Source organism: Leopardus geoffroyi, chromosome B2 (assembly GCF_018350155.1).
Source record: "Leopardus geoffroyi isolate Oge1 chromosome B2, O.geoffroyi_Oge1_pat1.0, whole genome shotgun sequence".
Taxonomy (NCBI): Eukaryota; Metazoa; Chordata; class Mammalia; order Carnivora; family Felidae; genus Leopardus; species Leopardus geoffroyi.
Window position 1 is genome coordinate 85,661,945 of NC_059332.1, and position 14,337 is coordinate 85,676,281.

General features: G+C 36.3%; 1 pseudogene; it reads left to right on the top strand.

The window, feature by feature from the left end:
* The first annotated feature begins 9,912 nt into the window (after window positions 1-9,912).
* On the top strand, window positions 9,913-10,997 carry LOC123609773 (annotated as a pseudogene).
* The last annotated feature ends 3,340 nt before the right edge of the window (window positions 10,998-14,337 follow it).

Below are 14,337 nucleotides of genomic sequence, written 5' to 3' on the forward strand. Positions count from 1 at the left end.
TCCATTTGTTGAGTATTTGACTGCAAAAATAGCACTTAGACTTATGATATGAAACATTCTTTCTGTCCTTTCCTTCTTCCTGTTTCAATAACTTTGTCTTCTTTTTTTTTTACCTTCTGCAATCAAAATAATAATCTCATGACTTTCTTCTGTGGCAATTGAGTTTCATCAAGTTTTCTGATCCTGTTTATCTACCCAATTATTTGTTCACTTATTGGTGTTGATTTGTTCAATTTGCTTCCATGGCTCAAAAGTCACATTCTTCATTAATGTACATCTCAATTCTTATTCTACTGAATTAAGTCTTTCTTAAATTCTTCTAAGGTGGGAGAAACTCCCAGGGAGGTTTTTTGTTTGTTTTGTTTTTAGTATTTTTTTCCTTACTTGAGTTTATAAACATATATGATTATTTCTTTGTCTTTGCCTGCCAGATTTTCCCTCCCTACCTCCCTTCTTTCCCTCCTTCCCTCCCTCCTTCTCTCCTCCCTTACCTCATTCCTTCCTCCCTCACTCCCTCCCTCCCTCCCTCCCTCCCTCTCTCCCTTCCTTCCTTCCTTCTCTTTCATAATATGTGTTCATAGTGGTCGTGCAATTATGAACACACCTAGGGCTGGGAATAATTTATGTTAGAGAACTTGAAATATTTGCTGGCTAGTTACAATTTTAAACTGCATTAAGTTTCACTTCATAGGTGACTGTGCCCAATTCCCAAGGTTGAGCGAATCACTCAAGTTTCACATCACTTCTAATTTTACTGTGGGTCTATTAAAAATGCAAAACCTGCTGGGTTTTCCCATTTCTGCTAAGATCTTCAGATTCTATTTTATGTTAAAATACTTCTGTAGTCATTCCCTCTGTCTCTTTCTCTCCTTCATTCTCTCCCTCAATCTTCCTACTTCCTATCTACACATCCATTCTTCCTAAACTGTGGTAGATTAGTAATAATTTATTGGATTATTTTGATGCATCATGTTCCCCTCTACTATTTTGGATAGCCAGGTGAGACAGTCCATTAAGGCTTTCCAGAATGGTATGATACTGTCTTTGACTTTCATATTTCTAGAGTTTATGGCATAAGTTTGAACTCCATACTTGCTGTTGGTGAATTTTTCTGTGCATATCCTAATTACGTGCGTATGTGTATATGTGTGTGTATTTCACTGGATTTTGTTTGAGGACTTCAAGAATACAGTGTCACTCACTCTGCCATCTTTAAACAAATTATTATTTTAAGATTTCCTGAATAGTATGAAATTATTACACTAATTTCTGAGTCTTCAAAATGCATAAATTAATTTTTTTAAATCTACATACAACTACAGCAAAATTAAAATTTAGAAAAACAGTGTAATGCTATGGATGATTTTTTTCTTCTGAAATCACATTGCTGCTCAAAAATGTGAATGTTACACTGACTGCTTCATCATAAGTTCTTTGATTTTGATGAGCTGATACTGTCTACGTTCAGGGGATGGCTTGATTCTCCCACTCCTTTTTTTCTGTTTAAACTATGGCTTTTCTTTGATGTGAACATATGTGTTAGGCTCCCTCCCTTATTTGTGCCCTTATTCATTCATTATTTTATAAGTTTGACGTCCCAGAGACTGACTGAACTCACTTGGCACTCTTTATTGTAATGTGGTCTCAGGTAAGAATTAAGGGAATTATTTTTCTTTAATTTTGTTGAAATGGAAACATGACACTCCAAAAATTATACAGGCTCCTCACATACTACAGAGAAGATGGGTACCAATAACTTTTTTAAGTTCTTTTACCTCTAGAGCTATGTAAGGTAAGGTATCAAGGCAGGTTGGTCAATAGGCAGTTCATCTGAGTTGGGATGCTCCAGTGTCTTCATAACTTCCATTTGGAAATATGTGCTATATAAGTCAACTGCTGATGATGAAAAGAAAAAAAAATTGCTATACATTGACACTCAGCCCACATACAAGTTTAAGACTTCCATGTCCTAAGGCATATTCTAAAGCATTTCAACTTATGTGCATATTTTCTTTTTAAAGTCCTGGATCCTTTAAATTTGTTATCCCAGTGTTTTCATTTTTCAGATCTGTATGATCAGCAACATCTTTGCTCTGTAAGGGGAAAGCGAAATCCCGTTGCACTAGTGTCATTTTTGATATAGTTCTTAAAAATAAGGGGGGAAAAAAGGAAAGACGGGAAGAAGGAAGGAAGGAAAGTATCAAGGATGAAATTATGCCCTTGTTGAGCCTCTAATTTTCCTATGAATGAATTGTAAAGTAAGCAAGGGGTGAGGGGAAAGTGCCATATGTTCTTTTTCCAGAGGAATGTGTCTTAACAACAGATCAGAAGTCACCTTTAAATGCTGACTGCAAAGAAACCTTCAGTTGCTTATTCTGCAGAGGCAATTTTTGCCTTCTTTTTGCTGAGCTGCCAAAAGGAGAATATCTAAAAATAATTATTTCTGCCAGTTGAGTAATTAATGATGGTCTTACCAAATGACAATTTTATTGAATGGCATTAGACAAGATGGATTAGATTTTTATTAAATGGCATTTCAATGTTTCAAGGACTCCATGAATGCCTCACGAAGAGTGTTCATGCTAAATCAGGGAAAGGTGTTTTTACTTTTCATGTTAACAACAAATGTGTGGTAAATACAATTACTTTTCTTTCAAAAGCAACAAGTTAATCTGTATTACCTCACTGTGCTATTATTACTTACATCATGCCTAAAATTATTAGAGAATACAAATTAATGGCTATTTATTTTTGCCGACAGACCTAAACCAGTAGTTCTTTAGCTTTTTATGTAAACTCTTCTAGGGGTCTGTGCCCTTGCCCTTTTCGCCACTTCCCTTGCTTCCATCAGACTTGCCCCATGATAAAGAGTATAAGCGTTTTGTTTCTCAGCATACTGATTTGCCTGGCTCCCTTTTTCTACCATATTCACTGCTGAAAACACAAGAAAAGAAACAAACATGGGAAGAATCTGTAAATATCCTTCAAGGAGGCTAAGGGACAGTAGTTAAATAGATCTATGACAATAAACTGATGCTATTTTAGCAAAACATCTGCCACCTTCTAGAAGTCAGCCGTTGCCTTTTTCTCTCTCTGATCTCACATCACCTACCCTGGAAACTCTCTCAACCTAGTAATTTCTCAATGCTGGAGTGCTTACAGGGCTCAGTCTGAGGCCCTTGCCTTGTTCTCTTAGTGCTCTCACTGAATCCCATGTCTTTAAAATACCATCGATGTGCTGACAATCAAATTGTATACGTACAGTCCAGAGCTCTACCCAAATGCCAGTCTAGTTACATACTCCGCAGGCTACTTAACATCTCTACTCGAATGTCTAATAAACCTTTAAAAACTTACAATCTCTAAAAATGAACTTATTTTTCCTGACAAATCTGTGCTATGTGCTGATTTTCACATCCCAGTTAATGGCAAAGATAATAATGATTTGTTTAAATAAAAATGTTAATGTCATTTTGTTTCTTTCTCTTACACCACACAGTCTGTAAGTCATGCCAGCTCTATTGAAAAAATATATACAATCCAACCATTTTTCACCATACCCATTAATACCACTCTGGTTTGGGTCACCCTCATATTTCACCTGGAATACTGCAATTATTTAATAATTGATTTATTTCTTTCAGCCCATGGCCTTTCTACTACAATCTATACTCAGTACAGAGGCCAGAATGATCCATTTGAAATGTAAGCCAGATAATGTCACTTCTCTACTTAATGCCCTGTGATAGCTCGACATTTTACTCCGAATAAGTCATTAAAGTCCAATTTAATTGACTTTCTTCTGTGACCATCCTGCTTTTTCTCACATTCTCACATGCTCCACATCAGTCACACTGAATTCTTACTTTTTCTTAAGCCCAGAAAGAATGTTCCCATCTTGCTGTTCCTTTTATCTGTAACACTAATCTCCTCAATATTCTCTCGGCTCTCTCCCCACCCCTGTCCTGTTCTTTAAATCCTTCTTTATCATCTTTTCCATGAAGCCTGCCATGACCTCACAATGAAAAATTGCATTCTCTTTCCATTTCCACCTGCAGGACACTGTTCTCTTCTCTGTTTTTCTTTTTATCCATCTTCTAACATACAGCACATTTTACTTCTTATTTTTGGTATCTATGTTCTATATCTCCTATTAGAATATGCTCCTTGAAAGCAGTGAAATCTGTTTTGGTTACTGAGCAGTGATAGCCATTTTCACCAATCAGCCTGTTCTCTAGACAGGGCATCTTGGCCAGCCAGGGCTCTTCCTTTCACCTGAAAGTGAGCTTATCCAGATATAGATTCAATTGATCCAGTGAATAAGACTATCATATGAGAGCCCTTGCTGGACTGATATTTCTGCTAATCCACTTAGGGATAAATTTCCACATCACAGTGTCACAAAGAGTATTGGGGAAGTTTGGACATCAAACATGATTAATCATATCATTACATTTCCTAATGTGGGAGGGAATACCCTTTAGTAACAGTGCATGATTCCAGTGTGCAGTTATATATTATGCTAATTTTTCACTTAGAATTTTTTTTTTTTAATTTTAGAGGCACGGAGAGCACGTGCATGTGAGTAGGGGAGAGAGGCAGGGGGAGAGGATCTTAAGCAGGCTCCATGCTCGGTGCAGATCCTAATGTGGGGCTCAATCCCACAACCTTGGGATGATTACCTGAGCCATAATTGAGAGTCAGATGCTCAACCAACTGAGCCACTCACTTAGCCAAATCTGTTTACTCTGTCCTTCACCATTGTGTCTTGGGGACACGGCTGGCACTGCACCAGAATATGCGGCTGTCTGTCCAATGGAGGAAGAGCAGAGAGTCTGAATACAGATATTCTTAATGTGATCATTTCAGATGCTCAACCAACTGAGCACATTTTATAGTGATGTTCATGTGCATGATTCATACACAAAAATAGTGTCATTTGATTTTAACTGTAATCTCTATGTTTTTACTATTACCATAAGTATATTTACTTTTTTGACAAAATATTTTAAAAATTAATGGTGAATTCAGGCTGCTTATACACAGAGATACAGAATGAAATGAGCAGCAGCTGAAAATCCTATCTTATTCAAGACTACACTAATGACATAAGTTTTTTTCTTGAAAACTTGGGATTTCGAAGCATAGCTCACAATATTGCGTAATGCTATTTGGCAAGTAGAATTTCTACAGAATTGGAAACTTCAGAAATTCTAACAATGCACTAATTTTAGTTTTTGAGTACTAAAATTTATGCTCACTGTTTACTAGGAAGTAGCCTTAATCTTTCACAAAATGAAAATCTTTGGAATTGTATCATTGTAGTGTAAGAACTAAATAAGGAATTGTGTTTGAAATTGGTCTGTAACACATCTGAAAGGGTCTGAAGATATGAAAATCAATGTTTTAAGAAGTTCCAGCTTCTTTCCAGCTGACACAGTCATTGGTTGTCAGTCACAAGTATAAAAAATCCTACCAGCAGTGTTGGTTCACATCAAGCTGGTATGAAGGAAAACTAGTCCGCATGTTTACACATTTTCACTTTCTGTCGCCTCACCCCTTCAACTTCTTCCAGAACTCTGGCCCTCTGTGACCACATGATGGTTGAGAACTAGGACTGTAGGATTTTGTGGAAGAAAAGCTTAAAAGTGGGCTGATAACAGTGGCTTTATATTTCTTATCTACTTTGGGGAAAATCCCCAATAAGGCAGAATAAGAGTTACTCGTCCCATTCTACAGACGAGGAAATATATTTGGAAAGAGTAGATGACCCAAAGTTGCTAAGCTGGCAATAAGTAAAGCCATGACACAGAATTGATATCGAGTCTTTCTATTTGTAAAGCCAAGGCACAGAACTTACAACCCAAGGCTTTCTATTCTGCCATAAAATTAGAAAGTTGGACTAGATGATTTCTCAAGTCTCTCTGTGCTAATAAGTCATGGTTCTCTCATTCTAATCATGGAGAGATGAAGGACTGCATGGTGTGAAAAGATGGTTAAATATCGATGGTGTCAAAAATGGAAGGACTTTCACATGTTTGTATAACCCATTGACCCAAGTAGTACTTTCTACTGAGAGTTGATTGGAGTTCTGTATTTGTTACACACATCATTTAATTAATTCCTTTGCATCTACTGACAAACAGATCAAAAGCTTTTATTAATTTTGCTTTTTTTTTTTTCCCGGAGATATTAGAGCTAAAGGATAGAGCCTTTCTAAAGGAGAATACAAATTACATTAAATGATTTCTGAATAAAAACCCAGTTGTTTATAGTAGGATATTCAGTCAACAGTAGACTACTTATTACCCTTGTTTGTTTCATAATTTTCATGTGTCACTGATTTTTTTTCTCCAATAGACTGCTTTTTTAAAAAATGTTTTATTTATTTTTGAGAGAGAGTCGGGGTGGGGCAGAGCGAGAGGGGGACAGAGGATCCAAAGCAGGCTCCGCACTGACAGCAGAGAGCCAGATGCGAGGTTCAAACTCACCAACCAGGAGATCATGACTTGAGCTGAAGTCAGACACTTAACTGACTGAGCCACCAGGAACCCTATCTTCCAATAGACTGTCTTAAGTGATCATCCCTAGCTAAAAGGGGAGTAAAAAGAAAAAACAATAAAAACATCAAGGTCAGAATGAATCCATTGTCTCTACTCCCCAAACAGTATTATGGTGCATTTGTAAAAGCAATAAACATCAATATTTAAAGATCATATTTCAAAGATCAGATGGTTTGAACTCATCATGTTTTACATAAAAGAAAACCTCATTGGTCAGTGAAGTTAAATATCAGCTCTGGAATCCAGGATTTTCTGAGTCCCAGATGAATTTGCTTTTAGATTATTATTGTGATTTTTTTCAACAAATGAAGGGAAAATTTAGTATTCACAATATTTTATTTGTTAGGAAATTATAATATATCCCTTTGTGGGAAAGCTTATCAATATTACAAATATTACATCCCCTTTGAACTAATTAAGAAATCCACACAGCTTACTCCATTGACTTACAACTAAAGGGATATAAAAAAGAAGATGACAACCAAGGACCATTAATTTTTCCTTTTCCTTCACTGGTAACTGCTCATTTATTGAAAATATTTAGTTTAAAAGCAAGATAAAACAAAAACCTTGTATGGCAGTAAGTTAAATAAGCATGTACTTTCTTTGAACCCAAGCAGAATGTTTTATTCATTGTATCAGAGTTCTAAATACCTGCCAATTATGTTAGGGTAGCACTAGACAATTTCATGGCTATTAGCCAAACTCTGTGCAACTTAATATATACATGGCCTGCTTTATATTTAAAAGGTTGGGTTCAAATAAGGTTGAAATTTTATTTGGATTACAAATTTTCGTATTTTTATTTCTATCAATATTAAGTAGATAGTCTTTCCATTTCATATTTGAAGTTTGCAATTGCTTTTAGCATTCCCACATGTTAAGAGAAAGTTAATGTGTATGTATTATTGTTGAATCACTATATTGTACACCAGAAACTAATATAACACTGTGTGTTACTAACTGGAATTAAAATTAAAACTTAAAAACAACAACAATAATAACAAAATTAATATGTATCCTCATGGTATTTTTAGGGTCCTTTGTTAAAACTAAATTACACTTTCTTTGGTTAAATAATCTGACAACCATATTTATGATAAAATGAATGGAAAGATATGTCTACATTTATGAATAGTGGAAACACAATTATATGTACTCGATAGCATGACAGAGGAAATAGATTGCTTATTTAAAATGCACTGATAATTCAAAACTATGATTTTTAGGGAACTGCCTGTCATATAGTGAACACTCAGCAAATTGTTAACTACTCTCTTTATGTGTCAGGATTCCCAACCAGTCAACTTTCCAAACACATTCATTTCTAAGGAATTACACTAGATAAACTTCACTTCCATTTTCCTCATTTCCTGTGATCACTGTAAAAGAGAGAGCTAAGTAAACATAAAAAGCACAGGGTCGGGGCGCCTGGGTGGCTTGGTCGGTTAAGCGTCCGACTTCGGCTCAGGTCATGATCTCACGGTCCGTGAGTTCGAGCCCCGCGTCGGGCTCTGTGCTGACAGCTCAGAGCCTGGAGCCTGTTTCAGATTCTGTGTCTCCCTCTCTCTCTGCTCCTCCTCTGTTCATGCTCTGTCTCTCTCTGTCTCAAAAATAAATAAATGTTAAAAAAATTAAAAAAAAAAGCACAGGGTCATTAAAAGGCTTACAAATTCATTACATAGGCAGGTTGACAGATATTGCTTCTTCCCAAACAAGGTTTGACCACTACCCAGTCAGACTGATAGTTTCAGCTTATACCTCAGTTTCCTTGATATTATGGCTAGTAGTAGAGTGTAGCTAGTGTGGTTGGATCTGTTTCATTGGTATGGCCTTAAACTTCATCAGAACAATATACATATGTTAAAATTTTGCATATCCCAAACTGTAGTACAACTCTTGATAGATTTTTTTCTGACATTCAAAATACTTTGTGCACTGAATTTAATGGTTTTTAAATAAAAAGCTGGGGGCAGGGGAGTTCTATAGTTTTTAGTAGCAAGTTGATACAGGTTTGTTTAGGTTAGTTTTGTTTTTCCTTCTTTTAGAGTAGAAAAATGTCCCGTAGCACATGCAAATATTAGCAAACAAAGTATTGATTTCTCTTTGGAATAAATAGAGCTTTCTCATGTTTTGAGGAGTTTTCACTTCATCAGCAGCAGCAACCTCCGCTTTATATGTGCCTTCAAAATACAGTGTCTTTCCTCAGTACAGTGGACCAAACTGATAAGAATACACATTTCCAATTCCTACCACTCATAATGCCAAGTATAGATTTCATATAATATTAATACTTAACAAAGGTTTAAAAACCAAAAAAAATTAAATTGCCAAGTAACAAAACAGAGGGAACATCAAGGTAGAACAATTACCATCTCTGAGGAACTATGAGCGAAGAGTGTTAAATGCAAATGTAGCGGTTGGGATCAGGTCTTTAATGTATATAGGGACAAACGCAGAGCTTTGTATCCAAGAGGTAGCATACTGTACTTGAGCTTCTATACAAAATATAACTTATTGAAAAGCTACCCAATAAATGAAAAGATGATGAGAAAATCTCCATCTTTCAGCCTACAGAAGCTACCAGGAAGCTTCCTGTCTAGCTGATACTAACAGTGGAGGATTGTGATAAGGATTAAAATTCGCATAACTATATCATGAGCTTGAGGTCAAGTCCAAATTCACACTCCTCACAAGATGTAGGAACCCAATCAAAAATTATAATTCATGTTTATTTAATATTAAAATACTAATTATGGTTAAATAATACGATTAAAAAGATATCATTGTGGTACTATTAGAAGCAAACAATCTAAGACTCAAGGAATCTCACTCTCTCCACTGACAGTCATTATATAAACCCAGCTGGAAAAAAAGTCCCCAATAAAAAATTATATACCACTTGAGGGAACACAACTTGCTTATTCAGTTGGATGTTTTATCTTTTGAATATTCCCCATTTTGTTTTTCCTAATCAAAACATCTCAAATATTTTGCATAATGGTGACCAAATTTAAATATCTACTTTGCTGAATAGAGTTACAAAACAAAATTTGCAAAATGCATCCCTGAGAAACTACAACAGCTAAAATTTGCTTTATAATAACAGTTAAAGGCATAATTAATTTAATTAATTATGCCTGACCTCATTCCCCAAGCAGATATGCAGTAAACATAATGATCTCTAGAGTACTGTTTTTATCTTTTATCAAAAACTTTAAAGAACTTAAAAGGATTTTTACAATTAGCCCATGACTGTATTTAAAATACTATAGTTTGTCACCAAATAAAACATACTTTGAAACTGATCTTTTCTATTGAAATGATCACATTAAGAATATCTGTATTCAGACTCTCTGCTCTTCCTCCATTGGACAGACAGCCGCATATTCTGGTGCAGTGCCAGCCGTGTCCCCAAGACACAATGGTGAAGGACAGAGTAAACAGATTTGGCTGTATTGGGTGCCTGGTCACCAGAGCTGCTTTTAATTCTGGCAAAGTGGATATTGTCTCCATCAGTGACTGCTCTGTTGACCTCAGTGACCTGGTCTACATGCTTCAGTAAGCCCCCCCCTCCCCCCCCCCCGCCTCCCCGGCATATTCAATGACACAGTCAAGGCTGAGAATCAGAAACTTGTCATCAATGGAAAGCCCATTTCCATTTTCCAAGAGTGGGATCTCTCCAATATTGAATAGGGTAATGCTTGTGCTATGTTGTGGAATCCACTGGAGTCTTCACCAACATGGAGAAGGCTGGGGCTCACATGAAGGGTGACGCCAACAGGGTTATCATCCCTGCCCCTTCTGTTGATGTCTCCATGTTTGTGATGAGTGTGAACCATGAGAAATACAACTCCTTCAAGATTGTCAGCAATGCCTCCTGCACCACCAAATGCTTGGCCCCTCTAGTCAAAGTCATCCATGACAACTTTGGCATCATGGAAGAACTCATGACCACAGTCCATGCTACCATTGCCGTCCAGAAGACCGTGGACAGGCCCTCTGGGAAGCTATGGCATAGGGCCTGAGGAGCTGCTCAGAATATCATCCCTGCTTCTGCTGGCACTGCCTAGGCGATAGGCAAAGTCATCCCTGAGCTAATGGGAAGCTCACTGGCATGGCCTTCTTTAATCCAACCCACAAAATGTCAGTTGTGAATTTGCTCTGCCACCTAGAGAAGGCTGCCAAATATGATGACGTCAGCAAGGTGGAGAAGCAGGCATCAGAGGGCCCACTCAAGGGCATCCTAGGCTTCACGGAGGACCAGTTCGTCTCCTGTGACTTTAACAGTAGTACCATTCCTCCATCTTCAATGCTGAGGCTAGCATTGCCCTCAGTGATCAATTTTTAAAGCTTATTCCCTGGTATGGCAATGAAATTGGCTATAGCAACCAGGTGGTGGAGCTTATTGTCCACATGGCCTCCAAGGAGTAAGAGCCCCCTGAATTACCAGCCCCTGTGAGAACAGGAGGAAGAGAGAGGCGCCCAGCTGCTGGGGAGTCCTTGCCCCAACTCATCCCCTGAACACACTGAAAGTCTCCTAACCTCTACATAGTTTCCATCCCAGAGCCCCTAAAGAAGGAGAGGGTTTGGGGGAACCTGACCTTATTATGTTGTATGAAAAAAGTATACCCTTCCAAAATATGTGTATTTAGATTCTACATGTAAATTTCACTTACTATCACACTCTCCAAATTCATCCATGTTGTCATGGATGGCAGGATTTTTTTTTCTCTCTCTCTCTCTTTTATAGTTTAATGTATATTAATAACAAATTGACAGGAATAGCACAGAAGACAGACATTAAAAACCTATATTTGCAAGTAGGACATTAGAAATGTATAGTGAATGGATAGAATCTACTGTATGATAAAAATACCACAAACACTATTGTCATCAGTAAGAAATTAATGCTGGCATTGTCCAGAAAAACTTAGCAGATTTATTTATAATTGTTATAGAGTTGAACTGCTGAAACATGTTCACTGAACATTTTGACTTGCATTAATGCTTTATGTTCTGCATTTATATTAAAAATTCACACACAAATGAAATAATATTCAGCTTAAATATGTATTAAAGATGAATATATATGTATAATCATATATATATATGTATAAAATCACATATTCTTTATTAATCTGTCAATGGATGCTTAGATTATTTCTACAGCTTGGTTATTGTGAATAATGCTGCAATTAACATGGGAGTAAAACTATCTCTTTGAGATAATGATTTTGTTTCCCTTGGATATATACCCGGAAGTGGGATTTCTTGGTCATATGGTAGTTCTATTTGTAATTTCTTGAGGAGCCTCCACACTGTTTTTCACAACGGTTATATCAGTTTACATTCCCATAAACAGTATATGGGGGTTTGCTTTTCTCAACATCCTTACCAGCATTCATCTCTTATCTTTATAATAGACTTCTTAACAGCTGTGAATTGATATCTCATTGTGGTTTTTGATTTGCATTTCCCTAATGATTAGTGATGTGGAGCACCTTTTCAAGTACCTGTTGGAAGTTGGTATGTTTTTGGAAAATTACCTGTTTAGGACCTTTGCCATTTTTTAATTGGGTTGCCTTTGTTTTTTTTTTTCTTTTTGAAGCTGAGTTATGTGAGTCCCCATATCTGTATTTATTCTAGCAATGCTAGAATACGTGTTCCATTTATTTTTGGAACCCTTTTTTTATAATGAATTTCAGAAAATGTATTACCTTACTTTAGAAAATCCATTATATAATAATGGGTCAAAGGCCAAGATTTCCTGTTCAATGCCTTCCCATTTTATTCAGTTTAGGGTTTTTGTTGTTGATGTTTTTGTTTGCTTCTTCTCAACATCTGCTTAGCCACTATTTGTGCCTATTTTAGAGTTGGTTATTTTGATTAAAGCTGCATGGTTCTATGTATCAGAAAGATAAAGTATTTGCTATGATTTTAATTAGGAATCTCCTCCAAATCCATCACGTATCTGACTTAGTTTCATTTGTATGTTTCCAGCCTACTCAAGGGCAATATGTGAAGCAAGTCGATATCATGCGTGTAATTGACTGATTGCTGTTAATTTGAAATATGTGAATTTGAGAACTGCCTTTATATATATTCATTAACATGCCATCCTTCACTCGAAATGATCAAGCTCTTGGCACATCACTAATAGGATATTTGTTTTGTGTTGTTTTTTAGTGGTCATGATGAATTTGGGCTGATCCATTCCACACACCGCTGTCTGTTTTTTCCTGTGACTAATGGGCTATATCTGGGATGGCAGGCTTATAGATATCCTCTGCCTTAAAGGAAGACAAAAATGGCAACAAATTATAATGTTGGGTTTATTTACTAGGCCAAAGAATCATCGATGTATTATAAAACTATTACCTAGTAAAAAGTTAGAATTCTAGAATTAGCTAGTCAAAAATTGGGTAACTTTAACCGAACAAAAATTAAATTCACATAAACTTTACTCTCATTCTACATACTATCAGTATTACAGTAAGTAACTTGCAATTAATGACACCAAGTTAAAATGCCAATAAAATAAGGGCTAATGCAAAAACATAACAGTTTGGTAAAATGTAACATTGTACTGGTTATGAAGCTATTGTCTCTCAGCTTCAACACTCTTTTGTCTCTCCCTCTTCTACACTCTTTTTTTGTAGCTGGAACTTCAATCCTCCTTTATTAAGAGAGATATACAAGGAAGAAGATATGGTAGGAAAAGAGGAGAAAGAACTTTCTCTTGTCCTTTTGCTTGTTGGCTCTCCTAGCACAATAATGTCCCTTTGCCCCTGCAGCTCTTCCTTCCAATCCCCTGCTTCCCTGGGTGCTCCAAAACCAATTGCAGTCTACTCTCTTTGCCAGGTAGAACCTGCTTCCCAGAGGAATAGACACTGATCTGGATCTAAGAGGACCTCCTCCTCTAAGAGTCTAGATTCTAGCATCACCTTTGTTTCTCCGTCTGGGTGGGTAACACCTCCTTCCTGTAGTTATTTCTACTTTGTTATTTTAGTATTTTTTTAAAAAAAATTTAATCCTCCAAACATCTGTTCACTCAATGTTCTATCATAACAAATTCTGTCTGTTAAAAGATATAATAATGAGTTTCTGTTTTTCTGATCCTTCTGGTAGACCCACAGAGTGAGCTAATTTTCCTGGATATTAGCTAATTTCAATTGAAAAAATGAATGGAAGTTTTTAATTCATAGTATACCTCCAAAATATCAATCAATAGTTAACTCTATTGTCTGCTCAGACCAACTACTTACTTCTTATGTTACAAGATTTTATAAAAAGAAAAACTTGAGATGTACATAAAGTCTGAGAATGTAAATGACTATGGTAGGTTCTGACATTGTTTTTGTTTTTTATTTAATCTGTGACCTTTGGGAAAATTATCTCTCCTCACCCCCAATTACACAAAAAGCTACATGATTCCGGTTTGCTAGTCAAAGAACCACATTTCCCCTAATTTCAGAAGTACACTAGTCAGATTCCCTTTTCTGAAAGGTTAATCATGAGGGCAGACACAGAAATAATTTGAATGGAATCTTCCAATGGCAATGTGTAAGACATCGTGCATGCATTTCAGCATTTAATATCCATGGTTATTATTCATACGCCTGATTCTTTCCTTCTTGCTTCTGTCCTGGGAGCTACCAATTTTTTTTGTTTTTTTTTTTTTATAGTAAATAATGATTGATTTCTTAGTATATACAACAGTTCTGCTTAGATATTGCTTTATAAATGTCTGCTTTTCCATGTACATCTCTCA